This window comes from Camarhynchus parvulus, chromosome 3 (assembly GCF_901933205.1).
Source record: "Camarhynchus parvulus chromosome 3, STF_HiC, whole genome shotgun sequence".
NCBI classification, from domain to species: domain Eukaryota; kingdom Metazoa; phylum Chordata; class Aves; order Passeriformes; family Thraupidae; genus Camarhynchus; species Camarhynchus parvulus.
The window spans coordinates 46,595,970-46,612,440 of record NC_044573.1 but is presented as its reverse complement, the minus strand read 5'-3'; the positions used below and the strand labels follow the sequence as shown (position 1 = coordinate 46,612,440).

Here is a 16,471-nt window from a genome sequence, read left to right as displayed (position 1 = left end):
TTGGAGTCTGCATTTCTTATTTCTTCTTTAATTAGAGTACTTCTTGCATTTGGTTGCAATCCTCAACTCTCAGAGGCAAGGCACTGTCTGACAAAAGCATTGTTTCCTTGCTCCAAGATGATCCCAGTGTAAGCACAGTGAAACTGTGCAGGTTTTCAGTTGCGCTGTACAAAGTGTAAAGAGGTGCTTCTCAAAAGTCCAGGGTGCAAATACTGGTTCCAGGCTCCCAAATGTAAGCAGTTCTGCCAACTCCTTTCCATTACTTTATACATTATAGAACCTGTAGCAGGTGATGTGGGGTCACAGAGCTTTTCAGGATGGATGGGACCTGAGGAGGTCCCTAATCCAGCATTCAACTCAAAGCAGTGTCAACACTGAATTCAAACTAGGTTGCTTAGGGCTTCATCTCATTGAGTTTGAAGACCTCCAGGGATGCAGACATGGCACCGTCTCTGAGAAACCTGTTAATACTTCTTTGCTATCTTTGTAATGAACTTCTATTTTTAAATAATGTTTTGTGAGATCCTCCCCATAGCAATTTATACCTGTTGTCTGTTGTTCTCATGAAACACGCCTTTTTGATAAACTCCCCACAGATACCAGTAGATCATCTTGAAACTGTCTTTTCTGACAGTTTGGAGCTGAATCTCCCAACTCTTCTTGCTGAGCACGGGCAAAAGTCCTTGAGAGTGCCTTAGTAACAGCTGATGATGTGGATTATTTACGGCTACTTTCTTTCTTTTTGGGATTCCAGGATACCAACTGAGAGACTTCCACAATTTGTAGAGACTACAGACTTCAGTTACACAATTAATGGCAGCAGAATCAAGGCAGGGAGTCATCTTCTGCCCCACTGAAGTTTGTTAGTTTCTTCTTTATTTTTATATAGGAAAAAAAAAAGCAAATGTTTTTGCAGATCTGTTGCTGCCAAGAAGTTCCAAGGGTTAAACAAAAAGCTATTGCAGGAAATTCTTTTGTAGACAGACCCTTAAGGCTTCTGTGCAGAGAAGTGATGGCACAGAACTGTGATTCTCATGAAAATCCCCACGCCTGGCAGGCCTGGTATTCTCAGTAGCTGTTGGCAGCAGTGAAACCCCCTTTCCTGGTGGTCTTGGAAGGCAGCTCCTGTGCTGGGTAGTGGAGTGTGCCTTATGGTGGGAGAGGACCCCTTCCATAGACAGATGGGCCTAATTTGGCTCCTCTCACTTCTGAAGCTGCAGAAGGCAGGCTGGAAAAAGCCATGTGAGCTTAATTAACTCACATCAAAGGTGCAGATCTTCATGCTGGTTTAAATAGATGTGAGCTAACCAAAGACAGACCATCGAGTGATTCGTTCTATTCCAGAGAAGCTGTAGTCAGAGAAAGTGCCTGTGTGAAAAACAGCCTGGAGATTCCTCTTCAGCCTCTCTGATACTGAGTTTGCTTACTCTAGTTGTCCAGTGATGACTTCTTGAACTGCCAGGTCAGAGAGAAGACAATGCAATTGAAAATTAAATTAGTGCGCCATTTTTGCTACATCTGTCACTCCTATAATACAGTTTCTAGACATAAGATAGCCATTCTGCTGATAACATATGAGCCTATAGATATTAGCTCACTTGCCCAGCAACTGCATCCAAACAGTTCTGACTGCAGCTGAATCTTGCTCTCATCAATGAACAGGCAGGCTTGACTTAGCTACACAGAGAGGGGGGAAATAGCCATGTAGACCAGAATGTGATTTTAGTGTGATGAGCAGAAGAGTGAGTCACTTGTTGTGGTGTTTTTTGTCTCTATACACCTTGAGGAAAGGCAGTGTATTGGCAGACATTTGGGGATAGTGAATGGGAAGTAGTGCTGGGGTAAATGCCCAATGCACATGCCAGATGTGCTATGATAGCAAAGAAAAAAAAATGTACTGGATGGCAAATATATGTAGCTCCAAAATTATTATGCACCAGTATTGTGGGCCTGTTAGTCCAGGCTGACCCTGCTCTGCCATACATTGCTCTTCTTGCAGGGATGAAGAAAGCAGTGCTGTCTCTACATCCTGTCTTCCCAACAGTGGGGTTGTGTCAGAGCTGGAGGTGGGCAGTGTATCAGTTCTTCTTCCCCTCCCCAAAGGTCTTCTCCCACTCTTTAGTGAAGTGAACATAGCAGAGCTGACATGCATGGAGTATTAGTGCAGATTTTCAGGAGTTTGCTGGAGGGGTGGTTACTGAATCCATATGAAAATGCAGTATTGAGTGCATAAAATTACTTAGCAGAAACATAAAAGGTTAGGTTAGGTTGCTGCTTTTACTGAATGCTCTGAACAAAGAGAAAGAGCAGGTCACCCCAGGAGTCAAAGCATCCTGTAAACCCTATACAGAGAGGCCCTGTCAGGAGGAGCAGCGTGATAACAAAGACATGCCTGAGTTGGCAGAGCTTTGGCAGGAACATGTATTTAGCACCGGCTCGCCCAGATTGCCCTTTGTAGCACATCCACTGGAAGGACAGAAATATGAACTGTTTATTGCTGCTTCTGTACCCTTTGAAATAATTTTAAGCTGTTTGGGCGCAAGTGTTGATATCTTGATTGTATATTGTACTCTCTAATCAGCTCTCCAGCCTTTCCTATCGCACCATGGCCATTTCAGTCTAGATATCCTGCTCTGAAGTTGAATTTAAAAAAAAATCACTTGGTAAAATTATTTGGGAAAGCAGCATATCTTGCAACAAAACAGTGGGTGCAGATGGAGCTGAACCCAGAATATTTTTCCAAATGGCAATGCTGTCAAGGATTGTTAGTTCTTCCTAAACACAATAAATGCTTTCTGTGTTTGGAGTTTTGCCTATGTTTTTGTAATGAAGAATGTGCTTGGGTTTGGACACGAATGTTTGTGAACGGCATGGGAGTTGCCCACATTTCCTAGCATTTGGCCTATTCCTGTATACCATGTGGGCTTTTGGCTGAGGAAAAACTGCAGGTGGATTAGATAGAGTGGATTTTCAGGCCCATAATGAATATATCACTGGTAATATTGAGGTGGACATCTGCTAAAATATAGCTATGGCCAGAGAAGTGACTCTGTGAGGATGGTATTTTCTAACTGTTCACATGACATCCTTGTCTTTAAATTGGAGAGACATGAATTAGACGGATTAACTGCTCAGGTGTATAAGGAGCTGGCTGGATGGCCACACTCTGGTGGCTCAATACCCAAATGGAGATCAGTGATGAGTAGTGTTCCTTAGGGATCGGTATTTGGATTGGTGCTGTTTAATATCTTTGCTGGTGACAGGGAGAGTGGGATCAAGTGCACCCTCAGCAAGTTTGCTGATGACTCCAAGCTGAGTGGAGTGGTCAACACGCTGGAGGAGAGGGATGCCATCCAGGGCTACCCGGACAGGCTCGAGAGATTGACCTGTGAAGCCTCATGGCATTCAAAAAAACCAAGTACAAGGTCCAGCAAGTGTGTTGGGGCAATCCTGTGCACAGGTACAGGCTGGGAGGAGAATGAATGAAGAGCAGCCCTGGGGATAAGGTTTTAATGGTGTTGGTGCATGAAAAACTTGACATGACTTGCAGTGTGTGCTCACAGCCCAGAAAGCCAACCAGACCCTGGGCTGCATCAAAAGGAGTGTGGCCAGGAGGTCAAGGGAGGTGATTCTTCCCTTCTACTCTGGTCTGCATCCAGTTCTGGGGTCCCCAGCACAGGAGAGATGTGAGAGAACTGGGTTCATACTGCCTGGAGAAGGGGTTCCAGGGGGACCTCACTGCAGCCTTCCAGTAGCTAAAGGGGGCTACAAAAGAGCTGGAGAGGCACTTTTTACAAGGGCATGTAGTGATGGGGTGAGATACTGGAACAGAGAAGTTGTGGGTGCCCCATCCCTGGAAGTGTTCAAAGCCAGGTCAGACGGGGCTTTGAGCAATCCCATTGCAGTGAGCTTGGAACAAGATGATCTTCAAGATGTGTTTCAACACAAACCATTCTATGACCTGCTTCCTTTGTGTCTCTGGGGTCATACCTGCATGGCTTACTGACAAAAGCAGCTTTGCCTTGCCAGTCAGCAGGGCAGGACAGCATTGACTTAGCCATGAAAGAGCAAACTTCATTCTGTTGTCTCATCTATCACTGACAGCAGCCAGCTAACTGCTGCTGCCAAGGTCTGTATTGGAGCTGATGAGCTTGAAGTCAAAGAATGGCTTGAGGTTTTCTGATGGACTCTGACAGCTACAGTTGGGGCGCTGAGAAGTTGCATCCATCTTTTGTCTTGCAAATTATATAAAATTAATGCCACTGAAAAGCTAAATGGCATAGTAGAATACATTTTTCCCATATTCATGTAATTAATTTCATTGTGTAGAAGGGGAAGTGTTCAAAATCTCTCTGTACACTGTGATAAAGTACAATTAATGTAGTTGGAAAAATTACCTTGCCTAATCCTGGTTGTTTTTACAGTACCTGCACATGTACACAGGCAAAGCCAGAAAACAGAAAAGAACATAAAACCATCATCAGTTTCTTGTCCTACTTCCAACATCAATGTAGTCTTCCTAAGTCTTGTCTGTGCATGGTTTTATAAGCTGCTCAACATCCAGTTGTTTGTTTACAAATGGAGTTGACCATGTAGGTGATGTCATCCCATATAAATGGTATGTACAGCAAGAAAAAGGGGAGGAAAAGCAGCAAAAGTAGAGTAATTAGTAATTTGAGTGATAGAATAATAATGATTTTTCCGCTTTATAGCTGCATTTGTCTGTTACAGTACTACTGGTTGGCCTTATCATCAGGCTATTTGAGAAACTAGCCAGCCTTTGCTGAAGCACACTAAAACACCCAGAACAGTTGCAGTCAGTGATTGATGTATATTTAAAAAATCTTCAAGAGAGTTAGCCACCAAAGCTGGAGTTGGGATGCTGAATGTGTCTACCCTATAGCTGACACTAGTCATGTCTGCCATTCTTCCCATCGTACATTAATATTTCAGGATCCTAGAATAGACTGCTTATTCCTGCTATGAAATGATCACCTCTGCTTTGCAAATTCAATACTGGCTGCTGTTATCATTAGTCCTGAGAGGACACCTCTGCATCTCACTGGAATAGGATCCCACTGTTTAGTTTTGTCTTGCTGGCTGTAAGAGGCCCTCCAAAATATAAACAACATCTGAGTTTAATTTAAAAGGTATCTACAGCACAAAAAGAAAGAAAAAAAAGAGTTGGAGAACACAGATAAGATTTCCTAATTTTTTGAAAGTCTCCAGGGCTTATGGGGCAGATATGCAGAAGAAAAAATAGCTGTAGAAGGGGTGGACTTAGAAGCATCATTGTGGATTTATTTTTACTCAGTACAGATTGAACTAGGGGGGATTAGGCCTGAGTATGAGTTACATAAAGTCGATTCACCTAGAAAATAATTAATGGAGATTTACTGTGTGTGCAGTCTCAGTCTCTCAGTATTTTAGGCTTATGTTTATAATTTAAATTCATAATGACATTTCATCATTAATGGAGCTTTTTAAAGGTAGACACAATGGAAATTCTGTAACAGACAGGCTATTTTTAGTGTCTCACATCACAGACCAAGGCAGCAAAGGCATTTAAATATAGAGCTAGCATTAAACATGAAAACAAAGCAAGGCTTGTTCCATATGCAGCAAAGTGAATACCATTCTTAAACTGTTCTTAGTTCACTTAATACTAGCAGACTAAGTAAAAATCTCTCTACTTTCTGCAAGCTAATGACCTCCTGCAGCCTCACCACTGTTTTTGTTGGAAGGCAGTTTATGAATAATCCCTTAGGCAAAATCTGTTCATTTGTAGGCTGGAGACTCAGCGGACTTTGCAGCTGTGATGGTTTGGGTGACCTTATCTTCCTTTCATACTTTTGGAGGACTCTTGTTTTTTTGGAGTAGGATCTTTTGTTTAGCACTTCTGGTCTTCTGAAATATTTTTGATAATGTCAGTGTTACAGGAAAAATAGACTGTCAAAGGTAATAGGTTTTTGTTTGTTTTTTTCTGAACTGGTAATACTGTTATAAACGAAATAATATTTATGTTATAAATAAAAAAGATTACTGACTTCTGGCAGTCTGACTGGTAATTGTGGAGGGGAGAAATTCTCTTTAGCTTTATAACTGTCTAGGTATTCTTAATCTTCTAACATAATTTGTAATAATTTTCTTGCCCCTTTACATACAGCAGGAGTTTTACGTTGAACCTTAGATCAGTTGAATATATTCTTACTGTGCTCTCCTTTTATCCCAGAAACAGCACAGATCTGGTGGAACTGACAGACTGGATTTGTATTAACTCTGTGATTTAATCTCATTGGAGCCTGAGGACTAGCGGGAAGGAGTAATTGATTGACTAACTTTAGCTCCCTTTATGTATTTTTTTTTTCTTTCTCCCTTTAGAATTTAAAAGTGACAGCAAAACTGGAAATGTACAGCATCATGCTGGTAAATTTCATTGCAATGGATACAATTGTTTAAAAAGAGAGCAAATGAAATTGTCATTTAGAAGGTGCATCTCTGAGGGAAAAAAAACCAACAAAACAACCAGAAAAACCAAAACTAACAAACAAAATCAACTCAAACCTGCCTAAACTCTGTAGTGAACAGTTTGTGATGTGCAGCCCTGCAGCCCAACTTGCCATTCACATATTACTAGATTTCCAAGATACCCAGCTGAGTGGCAGTACTCTGGGAGGACAGCAATGTGTATTGGCCATGTTAGAAGAGTGTCAGACTTCTGTGATGTGATAGCAGCTAAACCAACAGAGGAATGAACTGAAAAGATGTAATGTTTTCTATTAAGATTACTCCTCTTTGTCTTTGCATAGTGTCAGCTTGACTCCCCAGGCAGCCTCTCTGTGCTCTCCTTCTGTGGTTCCCCAGGCACTGCTCACCAGTCCATCTATGTGTGTTGAACACAGCTGGCAGCAACTTCAAATGTCAACTAACTGTAGCACTTGCTTGTGCTTCTTCTAAGTCCCCAAGCAGGGAAACACCACTGTGTCCTTGAGGAATAGTAAGGATACTGCTCAAGATGGATGTCATGAGGTTAGCTGAAAAATCTCACTTGTAAGAACCATAACAGCCTTGCAGGTCATTAGGGAAAACAAACAGGTCTTAATCAATAATAGATCAAGAGCATGTTGTGAGGAGAATGAGAAACACACCGTGAGTGTTGGTGCACATCTGGATGTGCTTTGGAATATCTGTTTCTCTGCAGCAGAAGGACACTTTTCCAGCAAAGAAGCCCAGAGGAAGGCAGGCCTCCATCTGTGAATTCAGAGGGACTGGTTCCTTTTTTTTTCTCTTCTGCTGGCCTGGCCCCTGCTCTTCATGATGTAGGTTTTGATGCTCCACAGCTACTCTCCTTTGATCTTTCCATGCTTTATCTTCTCTGAGTGTTGTGTAGGTTTCCTGTTTCAGCAGTTGTCGCCTGAAGCACACAGAGAAATGCTCCATTTCAAACAATATGCTCTGTGAATTTTGTGTTTGAAGGAGAACTCAAGCAGTTTGAAGAGACATGATTTCTTTGGTGAATGATCAATCTGTTTTCCACAAAATAATGAAAAGAAATGGCTATCAGCTGGAAATCCCTCTTCCTGACTCCCATATGTCATATCCCTCTTGATTTATGTTTTTAGGGTTTTCCCCAATGGTTTAGATTGCAACTTTATTTTACATAATGGAACAAAGTAATTTGGGATTACTACATCCAGTTTTTCCCTGATGCTAAGGCTTCTTTGGTTCTTCAAGCAAATACAGTTGGGAAAGGCAGTAATCCTGTAAAAATATGAAAATGAATGGGTAATATGTTCAAAAGAATTCCATTTCAGTTCCTTATCAGATGGATTAATTTCTTGCATTGCTTGTGGCCATGATGAATAAAATCAGTTATGGATTAGAAACTAATGAAAGAAGAAAGACTTGAAATGATTAGCAGAATTTGGAATTCATAAGCTCGTTATGAAACACAGACTGGTAATTTTTACTTTGTCAGTGTCTTTTGCCTGTTGCTGTTGAAGTTCCTGATAAGACCACAGTTAAAATTGTTTGGTTTACAATTCATGTGAAACTAGTGGCAGTAGAATTGTATACCCCAGTGCATTTAAGGCTGTAAAGATGATAGGAATAGCATCATAATGAATCAATGTTTATAGAAGTGGAAAAATAGACAAGCTTTTCATCATATAAGGCTTTATTCATGAGACATCCAGATAAATTATATAATAAAAAGATAGCAAAAGAAAAATCAGAATTTGTAAGCTTTCTCTAAGACAAAATAGGCTGATAAACAGTATCTGAGAAAAGTCCATTTCCCCTTCCCTTCCCAGAGGCACACAATTCAGGCTTCTGACAGCTTTCTGTCTTGGTGATCACAGAATCAGTGTCTTCTGAGTTGCAAGAGATCCACAAGGATCATCAAGTCCAACTCTTAAGTGCAGAGTCCATGCAGGGATTGATCCCACACCCTTGGCGAGGTTTTGTTTTTTTTGGCACCAGGCTTTAACCAACTGAGCTAATCTCAGGGTCATGGTAGCCCAGCAAAGATTAAGCTGTAGTTGAAGTCTTTTTGACAAAAGAGAGAGATTTTAAAGTTTTGACGCACATGCCAGGTGCTAAAAGTCACACAAATGAGAAGTAAGAAGGAAGTCAGTCATCAGAGTAGCTTTATTTTGTTCATGTGGTTAACTCTTGAAAGCTGCATAATTGGAGCCTTCAGTTGCTAGCCTACACAGAAGCTCACCAAATAGTTTTATTTCTCCTTTGTGTAGCACTTTCAACCCTCAAAACCCTTGAAAAACATTAATTAGCCTTTGTTGCTTCCTTTGAAGCTGGTAATTTTAGGATCATTATCCCTATTTAGGCCTCACCTCCCTGAGATTGAGCTGCTGATGAAGATTTACCTGTGTAATTCCCTAATTCCTTCGCTGTAGCTAAATTCACAACAGAGTAGCCTGACATTTATAGTAAGCTCAGAACAACCTAATAATACACAGTGGTGGAGCTGTAAACAAATCCTGGCCCATTAAGCACTGAGGCCAGCAGGTGACAGACACTATGGCTGACCTGCAGCTCAAGCGTCAAATCCAGTCCATTAGACCACACTTCCAAGAAACAAAATTCAGATGTACTTCAGAATTGTGCCAGACTCTTAGAGTGTTCCTGGTCTGGCAACTTCCCTTTGCAGCTGGCATGTGGAGGTCTGATGAAGAGTCCAGCTCTCCTGGTCAGTAGCTGACTGCCGCCATCTCTCGTTCCTGCCATTCTGCCTCCACTTGAAATAATTGTCTGACGTATGGCAGGGGTAATAGAAATGCAGAGGTGCTGTGGAAGAGACTCCTGATTTCTTCAGCATGTTAATTTCACCGGCATAATGGCAATTGGTGAGGACTGAAAAAAATGCTCTTATTAAACCCTAAATGAGATATTTCATTTTGAGCACCTGTGGGAAAGCGTGAGAAATGAAGGGCATGGTGTGCAAAGTGGTAGGAGGTGGTGGCTTGATCCGCTGCTCTAAAAAACCAAAGTTTCGTTCTTCCCTCTGCCTGAGGAAACCTGAACTCTTATCTCTTATCTTGAAGCACAGTACTGTGCAATTTAATATTCTGTTTTAACCTTATCTGTTAATCAGTCCTGTTCACATATGTAAACATTTCCTGGTGTAGCAATGGGAATAGCAATGTCTCATCTTCCAGGTAGGCATCTTCACAAAGTTAATGAATCTTTTCTTTTTCACTTGCAGGTTAAAAAATTCAGATATTTTAAACATGGTTCAACAGGAATGGAGTAGGAATATGAATCTTAGCCCAAGGTTTTTTGACACCTTTTGTATTTTTATATTATACATTCTTATATAAATTATAATATAATTACATTTATATATCTTCAATTATTTTATATATTTTGGTTACTTCACATCAGAATGATAGTCTAAAAAGGAACTAAGATGCAGACCCTCTAGCAAAATTCAAATTTATTTTTCTTGATTGCTATTTTTTACTCCATAATTAGTTTAGATAACGTTTTGTTTGTAGGACAGACAATAGCAGAAAAGTTATCTCCTGTGATCTCTGTTTCTTTGAGTAGCCTCTCAAGTTAACAGCAAGACTAGCTTAATGCTAGGCTGGATGAGTGTTTTGAGGGATTTGGTAACTTTGGTCTTCCTCCTTTGAGCTGTGTTATGTGGGTTAATTTTCTTGTGGCTATTGAATTGCAGGTGGTACCTGTAAACTCACACATTTGCACTTGAAATATATATAGATGTTATGTAGCAGTCATCTTAATTTGCTAAGAAATGTTTATGTTCTTCAAATTTTCTTTAAACAGTGGAAATGAAATAACACCAAGAATTGCATCAACTCTACACTTTTATTTAGTAACATGGAAATATGAAGTATTTTGTAAAGCTTTCCATGACTGAATGACAGGGTGTATTTAGACATGGAACATACATTGTTAAAAACATGTAGATAAACAAATTAAATACATTCTTTTCAGTGTTTTACATTTTGGCTAGGGTAGGCAGTTTCTACAGAAGCTAAGTAGTCATCAAGTTTTGTAGCTGAAATTTTGGTCTGAAAGTAGGAAAGGACATTAGAAGGAAGGAAAGGTGAATGTGAATTTTGGCAGTTGGACTTGCCTTCTTCAGAGCTTCCTGCTCAGTTTTTCCACTCTAGTAGGTTTTGTTTGGATTTTGGGTTTTTTGAGGCACAGGAGATGTGTGCTTAAGGAAGAAGCCTCTTCTTTGGGGCAGAAAGTGTGGGGTAGGGAGTCCAAGAGCATCAGGAACAGGTGCCCCAGGAATTGGGACCTCTGAATTTCTCAGGTCAAAGAAGAGGAAAGAAGGAGATTTGGTCATTGCTTGCTTACAAGGGTAAGGAGTGAAGTGCTAGAAGTTTGGGTGAATAGGTCACTAGAAAACTAAGGTGGTGTAAAGAAGAACAAGTGATGCACTCGTGTGGCTGCAAAGGGCAAGAAGTGTCACAGGGCAGCAAGATACTTGTACTTACGTGAGCCCTGAACTGTCTGCATGGACCAGAACATTGTAATAGTTCAACATAATTTATAATAATAAATAACAACTAAAAAAACCCCACAGTTACATAGCACAGCTTGTCATTTGAAGGCAGAAAAAAAAAAGTTATAATCTTTTAAAAGTTAGAGCTAGAATGGTTGCCAGTTCTTGGGAGAAATGTCTTCACACACTAGTGCACTCTTTTTCTGTGAATCTGTCATGGTCACTGGCCATAATGCAGGCTTACTTTGATAAGGCACAAGGTCAAAGGAGGAGATTTAGAATAGCAGTTTTGACCTTTTCATTATAGGTACTGCAGGAGAAGTGATTGAGCCACAGACAAGGTTCTGACTGCCACTACAATAGGTTGCTCTGGAACTTTGTAAGCTCCAAGATGAAGCTAATGAGAAAAGAGAAATTAAAGAATTGAAAAAGAAAGTCATGTCATGGTTGGACAGTTGGGTTTTTTGAGTGTTTTATACACCTGAAAACACTTAGGCGCAAAAGAATAAAATTGAAGTTAGCCCTGTCTTAGTTGAGCTTCACAAAATGACAGAAGGAATTAAAACTGTTAATGTTTAAGAATGAACTGCAGAAGTTCAGTGAAAAAAACTAATACAGAAGGTATCTACTGTATCATAGCTTCCTTTGGAGCAGTGGGAGGATATGAGTATCCCTAGAGTTTGCATCCTAAATGCATTTCTTCTGCTCTTTAAAATTACAGAAATAGAAATACCTTCCTGACCGTAGTTCAGTCAGCAAATGGAGAAGAAAGCAGGAAGATGTTTTATCTGAGTGAGTGATACTGAACATCTGAGGTCTGCAATGAAGTTGGAGATGGGCATTTTTCCAGAAGTCACTTTCATGGGAAGCATAGCAAAGTATGGTGGGAAACACTCTATATCCATGCTTCATGCAACAGGAAATATTATTGTTTTCCCTAAATAGTAGGAACACAATTGATTTTCTCTTCTTAGTGATCCATTGAGATTCTTCTGATTGAAACTACTTAGATTTCTAAAATAAGCATTATTCTATAGTGGCCTTTGTTGACAGTAAAAGGGGTATAGTTAAGGCAAGACATAACCATTGGGTTTATAGCAGATTACCTGTTGTTTCCTTTCAGCTTTTCACATAAATGGCTTTTTTAACTCTTCTCCTTTGAATCTTGAGGTCCTCCTAGCACTGAAGAATGTTTTATAATTCATTATTGTTGACATACTGTGAGATTATTCCTTTGAAAGGCTATTTTTGGTTGCACAGTAGCAGCTCTTCAAGTATGAGAACTTTCTTTAGGGATTATCACAGCACTTTTCAAATCTCTACCTATAACCTTAGAGACTCTCTTAAAAAGCTAGTGGTCTTGCATCTTTTTCATGATCTCTGGGATATGTCTTCTTGTATTTTTTGTTACATCTATTTCCCTTTATCATTTTATGACCACAGTCCCTGTCACCCTCTGTCAGTCTTGAAAACAGGAGTATTTTCTGTATGAGATCACAAGTTTGCCATGAACTGAGGCCTAACAATTTCCATTTTAAGAAAAAAAATCTGAATTTAATCTTATACATTAGACAGTACCATTCTAGTTCCTACTGCTAATGCAATTCCTTGTAATTGATCTCTTACCTCAGAGAGTTGCTAACTTGAAAGTTAGCAACTTTCGTTTACTTCCAGGGAGAGATATTTTGTCAATGAGTAATCCTAAAATTTGGTGGCAGTGTTTATCTGTTTCCTTTTCCATATAAATGCATATCCTATCGTGGTAATACATTACATAATGTAACATTTATAACACAGAAATGCTGACCCTGTAGCACATAGATTATTCATAGCCCAAACCCACCCAAAATGGAATGGTACAAAATGAGCTGTGTTTTGTCTCACCTTTTTAACTGGAGGGAAATGGCACATTTTTTTTCACTTAACACCAAACAGAAACACCAAAGGAGATTTGGAAATCTAAAAGGGTGTCTTAGATTATTTGCTCTTTAAGCTGTCTGAACAGTGGAATAAAACAAAATGAAGACTACTTGTCAACAAGTACAACCCATGAGTATCTAATGTAATTTTAATAGCTCCTTTTATTAAGAGTAGCCTATTAGAATTTTTTAAGGAATCTATTGATTGTCCATGTCTCTGGCTTTGGTAGAGTTTAGTATCTATAGTAAGAGTGTGCAAAAAATCATCTTATGCATCATACTAAGAAAATTAACTTATTTGGCATGAATCACACTGCTTATCCTGATCTTACTTGCTCTTGCTCATGTCAGGACTGGACAGGTGAGCAAGGCTTACAGAAGTCAGACCTGTTTCTTATCCTTGTTCATTACCTTCAGAATATTGGAAATTCTTTTGAGCAAGACTTTATAAGCCTGCAGAAAGGGGTTACGCAAAAGCAAGACATTTCTTGAAACACAAGCATATCAGTCTTTGTACCCTTTCTCTTACCAGCAGGTTCAGATCAACACAGATGCAGTTATGTTGAGTGGCAAGGTGTTTTCCAAATGAGGAATGTTACGGATTATTTATCTCTGTGTTTGAGCATAAGACTTTTATTTCCACCGCCGTGTCAGGGCAGCTAAGTGGCAGATGAAAGGCTTTGATCACCAGTGCTGGATTTGTCAGCCTCTCTCCCAGAGCAGATAGAGGATAAAATACCTGAGGAAGTGGCACATTGTTCTAGATTAATCACATTTAGCCCTCAGTGAGAGCTCAGATATTGCCTCTATACTGCCTTGTTACAGGAGACATGAAGTTATGGAGGACCCTCTACTGACTCTCCTTCCAGGATGCCACGTTTGTTCTCTAGGCTGTTCTCATTACTAGTTGCTGTCATCTTCCCCTTGCATCCCACTCCTTAGTAGCTCAGCCTATGCCTCCCTGCCTTCCTCATTTTACTCTACCCATGCATCTTTTCAAAGCTTCACGAGATTTTCTCGGAGTAAAAGTCCTCACAGCACCCCTTCTCCATTCACTTTGTCCCACATGCGTCATTTTATTTTCCTTGCATACCTCCTACACCCTACTTTTTTTCCCATCCTTCTATAGTCCTTATTCTTTCCTGCATTTGTCTGCCTGGCTTGGATGTTGTTACCTCTTGGAGAGCAGTGATTTTGTGCTACCAGCTATGCTACTTCTGCAGAATAGCAATAGAATAGCAAAGATCAGAAATCTATGCAACTTCAATCCCTTGGAGACTAGTGAGTTGAGGGTAGTGCACATGTAAAATGTCCCTTGAAACACAGAATAAACGAAAAGCGAAGCTGTTTATTTAACTTCTCTGCTTACAGCTTTGGATTAGACATCACCATAAGCAGTCTGCATCTCAGCTCCAACAGATTAAGTTTGCAGCACCTGCTCTGGGATAAAATTTCCAGTTATTGCAAAAGGAAGAGCGGAAATTCTCTCTGTAGTTATGTGTGAAATGCGTAAACCAGAAGTGAAACACAAATACAACAATATCTTAATTTTTTTTGTTGTGGTTGAAGGTGTGTTACTGGACCTATTTTGTTTTAAGTACTGTTGTATTTCATGGTTTTTACCTTGGCTTTGTTGTATAATTTTGAGAAATCACCTGGTTCCTCCTTTGCCCCAGGATAGATTCAGCGGTCCTTATCATGCTTAACAGATGTTGATCCAGACCTGTCTTTAAACTGTCCCAGCATGTTAATTCCACTGTTTTCCTAGGCAAACTATTTTAGCATTCATAATATCTGTAATACAATGGTGGTTCTTTACACAACAACATGGCATGAAGCCTTGTGCTTACCTTATGATTCACTGTAATCCCTGCATCCTTTTTAGCAAACCTGCTAGCTCCCCAGATGTTCCTCACCCTGAATGTCTTTGTCTGGGCAATTCTGGTTTAAATGCAGTACCTTCCAGTTTTCAGTATTACACAGCATCTGATTCCCAAACATTAGGCCAGAATTACCTGCTTTTTCAGTTATTTCCCTAGAAACTGGTGGTGGATTGGCATGTTCATTTCTTTAGGATGGAGCCTTAAAGGAAAACAGTCTTTGTCTCCCTAATGGGTAATGTCAGTACCTTCCAGCCCTGTGCTTCTCAGTAACAGAAGCAGGCAACGGTCTCTTCTATGCACCTTTCTCATTTAATCTTTCACCAGAGATCAAGCATATATTTATTGATCTAATATCTATGTGTGAACCAATAGATATATATTCATATAAATTCCACTAGCTTTGACAAGAATTAATTTTTAATTGCCCAGTCCCATTACATCTCTACTGATGGAGGTGTTTTTTTTCAGCTCCTTCTGAAAAACACATCCCACTGTGGATATTTGCAGGAAAGGGACAGTCTGTAAGAGTGGAGGGTCCAGAGACCACCCTGTATTTACATGTGACCTTGCACAAAAATGGAAGATAACTCAACCTGTCTCATCACAAAGGTCATGTGCAAAATACAAAGTAGTTTGTTCAATGTAAATTATATTACATGGATTGATTAGGCATGTATTTGCTATGTAGAAAATTTTGCCATCCTCTCAAGTGGAGTTACCAGTATTATGAAGTTGTTTTATTCATAATGCCTTCTTTAGTCACTATTTATTGATTTTTGTAGTAGAGCCTTCCATAAATTCATAAATTTAGTAATTGATTACTTGATCTTGAACCCTGAAGGCCTTATTTATTGCTTGAAAATTAGGAAGTCAACTCAGGTTAGAAGACAACTGTTATCCAACCTTCCTTTCAAAATAATTGACCTGAAAAAATGAAGTGGTTTATTTTATTCTCAGTTTTATGTAATAATAATAATACCTCGTGTTTTGTATGTGCTTTGAAATTTTCCTGAAATGTTTGTAAACTAAACACAGTTGCATTCTTCCTGTGCCTGATGACTTTGAAATCAAATGACAAACTATATTGCACAGATTTACATTATGCAATAGCTTTGTGATATGAAATTATTTGTGTAGCTTGTTTTCCCTTGTCAGACATTCTGTATTTCTGTGGAACTGCATTTTAGAATCCTGACTTATTTTTTATTGTTAAAAAACAATATCCTGAACATATCTTATGATGGGGAAAACTCTATTGTTTTTAATAGAGCTTTATGTAATTATTTATATACATAAATACATATAAATTTATATTATGTGTGGTTTTGTATATTTAATATATTGTCTGCCAGTTTCTTAGCTCACAGACTGTTTTATGATCTGGTTTTCATTAATATGAAAGAATACCCTATTCACAAACTCCTGCTGAAATTAGTTTCATATTTCCCCACCAACGCCCCCGTTCCTTTCCTCTGGAAAATACTGTTCTCCATCAAAACTTTAAAACCATGCAGCAAGGCAGATTTCTGCTGTGCTCATTTGATTTGTCTGTAAAAATCATTTTAGAAGTGTAAGGACATGTCACGTAAGATACCTTCTGTCCTTCGTCATCACGACATCTCTTTCTGGAAACACATTTTGAGGTAGTGGTTTATGCTCTGAAGAGGACA

At 39.5% G+C, this 16,471-nt stretch overlaps 1 protein-coding gene across 6 annotated transcripts in view; it reads left to right on the top strand.

Moving 5' to 3' along the window:
• Positions 1-16,471, top strand: part of LOC115902443 (SAM and SH3 domain-containing protein 1-like) — a 531,864-nt gene that overhangs the window by 433,282 nt on the left and 82,111 nt on the right. The gene's annotated exons all lie outside the window — the stretch shown is intronic.